Source organism: Cibotium barometz, chromosome 29 (assembly GCF_041138505.1).
Source record: "Cibotium barometz isolate CiBa-2024 chromosome 29, ASM4113850v1, whole genome shotgun sequence".
Classification (NCBI taxonomy): domain Eukaryota; kingdom Viridiplantae; phylum Streptophyta; class Polypodiopsida; order Cyatheales; family Cibotiaceae; genus Cibotium; species Cibotium barometz.
Genome location: NC_141074.1, coordinates 12239224 through 12243782, shown reverse-complemented (window position 1 = coordinate 12243782; position 4559 = coordinate 12239224).

Below are 4559 nucleotides of genomic sequence, written 5' to 3'. Positions count from 1 at the left end.
TTGCAATGATGTTGTAGCCCCTTGGAACCAATTTGTCTAGTGGGTTATAGGTGGTGATGTGGGCAAATAGCTTTTGTAGCCCCTTGGAACCAATTTGTCTAGTGGGTTATAGGTGGTGATGTGGGCAGATAGCTTTTTATGACCCTTGTGGCCACATCAGTTTTGCAGAGATGGTAGTGTACGCTCCCATGAACGAACGGAGGATATGACTTCCGAGACGATACATTTACAAGGGGAGACATAGACTCATTGGTTTCTTGGTGGGTATTGACAAGGGTAGGTGTAGAGCGTGCAGAAACTTCTATATCAACGTGTGAATGGCATGAGGAGCTAGAAGCTTCCTGTGACTCCCCCCTTCCTGAGCTAGGTGGTATCGATCGATATCGTTTGGGAATCCAAACTAGCCCTAGAAGAAGTGGTGTGGAGTACTCCGTTACCTTTCCCTTACCACGGTCTTGAATTGTCGTTGGGGGGTGGCAACATTTGGCTTACAAGATTTTACAGGCGATGCAGAGGAATTCAGCTTATGTTTAGGGATCCAAATCTGGTCATTCCCTTCGTAGTACCCTTGGGATGCTAATAATATTTCAGAAATCCAACATGATGTTACCTTGCCTTTTCTAGGGCAGGTAGCTACTTTCCTACTACGAGGCTTCTTGTGTGAACGAGATTATCTGAACGAGATTGAGCAGTAGAGGTAGCCGTTTAACAAAGCTTTTGGGACCCATTTGTATGTACTCTTCGGTAAAGTAAGCGGAGCCTTGGGGACCACACTGCTTGTCTCCACTCTTGGCGTTGAAGCGTTAAAGGGGTGGCGAACAATCAAAGATGGTGTAGCCACTTGACTTTGTGATTTCTCCTTATCTAGTGTTTTGTCCAGAGTTGATGGCTTACGTGCGGGACCCTCTCAGTGGTCAGGCTGAGAGCTGGTTCTTGCATTGTAACTCGTATGGTTGCCCAATCAATATTGCACTTGGTGGCTAACATGGTGCAAAGCTTGTTAAGAAAGTGAGACTAGGAGGTGAGATAGGTAGCTACTGGATTTGTTTTTATTTTGTGAAGAGGATGCATGAATAGACTACAATGGCTTTCCATGTCTACAATCCATATGTTCAAGAAATGAAAACCATAGCTATTGTGATGATTTTAAGGTCAAGGATACAAAAGCTCGGACCCTATTTTGGAACCTTCTTAACAGTGTAATGAAGAAGGAGGGATACAACAAGCCACAATTTGATGAGGCCTAGGCAAACTGGCGTGTAGTGATTTGAGGATGATCTACAATGGTGGCCCCAACAATGTGATGATTGGTCAGGAAATATCTTGCTTGTTTCATTGGGAACAAAGCTTACAAACAACACTGCAAAAAATGCATTCCACCACACAGCCCATAAGAGTTTAAATAAAGATGCCAACGGTGGAAGTTAGCGCTAGCAGAAGAAGCTGCTAAGATGGAATTAGATTCTTTACACAAGCTTGAGACAAGGACATGTTGACAAGACAAAACTATCCATGTTAGAGACATGGCGGCATGCCAGAGTGGCACATTGGGGTGAATACATGATCAAGGTATGAATGGTGGCTTGGTAATAGTAATTTCAAAATTTGTACACTTGTAGATTAAAAAATGTGGACTTGTTATACTTGTTGATAAAGATATCATGTGTGGTTCTCTTGTCAGTACAGGCAATGGAGACTAATGAGAAGCTTTTGGTGCCAAGAACAAACTTGGCAAAGTGTGTGTATGGTAGCTGGTTGGCATCAAATGATGGAGTAAACTATATTTATTTGTACAATTCTTGTCAAAGTGATCTTATGACAACCCTTTTGCAACAATCAAAATATGACTCATTTCTCCAAGGTGGGCACAAATGGTGTGGGCCAGGTATACATAAAATTTAAATGCTGCAAAAAGAAGATTGTCCGCAGATGGTGATGCACGAACAGTGAGAAGAAAGCGGGAAGGAAGCACCTATACTCCCATCAAGGATGGAGACTCACATCGTCTCCAGAGTATGAGTACGTGACTCAAATGGGTAAGACAGCCTAAGACATCCCAAAGAGAGCAACAAAAAAGAGATCAGGGACTGAAATTGACATTCACCCAACTAGGTGGGCTATTCGAAGGATCAATTCGGGAAGCAAGGTTAGATGTCAAGGATACCTGCACAACAAGGGAAAAAAGTGCAATGAGTTGATTGATAAAAAAGGAAGAGTTGGATTATTGGGTGTCCCAGCTCCTTGTTTTCAAAGCCTCGTTCAAGTTGCATTGGGTGTTGAGAAGATCCAATATGTGTGGTTCTGTGGGAATGACATTGATCATAGTCAAGAACCAGCAAACATTGTATTGGAAAGACCAGCAAGCCGTCCTGCAATCATACACAGGTGAAAGAGGCCAGTCTAAGGGCAGGGGGGAGCCAAAGAGGCCAAGGTGCTTAGCTTAGAAATTAAAATGCAAATAGCATAGAATGCTATTACTGTGGTAAACCAGGACAGCAATGGTCTTATGCCATGTGTGATGTTCAAAAGTTTTAGGAATGCAAGTTGGCTTTTTTTTTTTTAAGTGCACAAGCTACTAGAACAAACCTAAGAGAACATATCACACATGTTTTAATAGTTGTATTATCCAAATTTTGTATACACACAACTTGTTTTGGCCATGAAGCATATGTATTTTAACAACCATGTTAGGTATAGTATGTCTGCTCACATTTTTTTGACACTTCAAATGATCTATCTTTTGATAATTGTACTATATACAATAAGTTTGACTACACACATCTCAACTGCAAATCATCTATCTTTTGGTAATTGTGTTTTCTTCTTGCAATGAGATGGAAAGTCGACACAAGATGGAGAAAGCAATGGTCTTATGCCACGGTTTCCTTATGAAATATGTCATATTTTATCATTAATGAGATGGAAAGTTGATGCAAAATGGAGAAAGCCATAGTCTTATGCCATGGTTTCCTTGTGAAATATGTCATATTTTATCATTAAAGTTCACTAATTTTATAAAGAGAGGCACCCTTTTTTTCCCACCGCTCGTATTGTCCATACAATTTTGCTCGTATAATGCTCGCCCTATCACCAAGTCACTTTTGAACCAAGATACCTCACACGTTGCCATAGAAGTGCCCTTATACTCTACCTCTGTACTCAACAAGGCAACTAACTGTCAACGACTCTTTCTTGATGATCTAGTTTACAACAACACTCCCAAAAGAGAACATAAAACCTTTGGTAGATCTCCTATCTAAAACACTACGAGCCCAATCAGCATTTGTAAACCCATGTAGCTGTATCTCTCTTCCAGCCTCATAGAAAAGTCTATAATCAATAGTGGACTTTATGTATCTAAGAATTGGTCTAGCCACATCTAAGTGTGGCCTCTAGAGAGGCTATATAAAGTGACTCACAACTCCAACATTATAGCTCAAATATGGCCTTGTAATGGTCATTAGATCAAGCTATGTGCATGTACATAGTGGGGTCCTCTAAAAGCTCACATGTATTTGTAGAAAAATTAGTATTCTACTCTAATGGCAAGTCTATCATACCATACTTGGATAACATGTCCAAACCATACTTCCTCCATAACAACAAAATGCCATCAGGTGATCTCACCGCCTCTATACCAAGCAAATACCACAGCTCACCCAAATCTTTCATCTTAAACTTCTCCTTCAAAAGCATCCTAGCATCATGTATGTTAGCATCACTATCATCGGTGATAATCAAGTTATCCACCTTGCAAGAACGCATTATTTACATCCATATGATATAAAGACCAGCCCTTTAATGTAGCCATAGCAATGACAACTCTCACGGTTGCCATTCTCGCAACCGCGCTAAATGTCTCCTCATAAAAAAATATTGGTAATCACAAGAGCACACACATGGGGCTATGGAAAATGAAATATCAATATGGTGTGGTGGAGTGTAGAGAGAGAGAGAGAGAGAGAGAGAGAGAGAGAGAGAGAGAGAGAGAGAGAGAGAGAGAAGCTTGAATACACAAGAGAGAGCAAAGTGGGCACTACACAAGAATGATTGTATTATGAAAGCATGATAAAACCACCAAGTACAATAACCTTTTATAGGCACTAAGGCCCTATTATTTGACTCTTACTAAGAGGTGGTTCACACCTAAAGTGTTTACACCAAGTTGGCTATAGACCATATGAACCATACGCCCGCATCCCTAATTTCACATGATATTTTAGTGTATTATTTCAACACCCTCCCTCAACAAAATATTTTAGTGTATTATTTCAACACCCTTCCTCAACAAAATATCCATGGCTACTATAATGTTAATGCTAGCTCTAGTTACTATTTAGAATACTATTTATGATCACCATCCAAGTGCTCGTAGGTCTTACTCATGGTGGTGCCAGTTATGATGACATAGGCTAGACATATAGTTATGATTACATTTCACTTAGGATAGAGGAGTGACCACAAGTGGGCTAGCCCTGGTCTAACAAGTGAGCGGGTCCTATATGGTCTAAGAAGCCACCAATGCCTTTTACAACATCAAGGTGATGTAAAATCCAAAA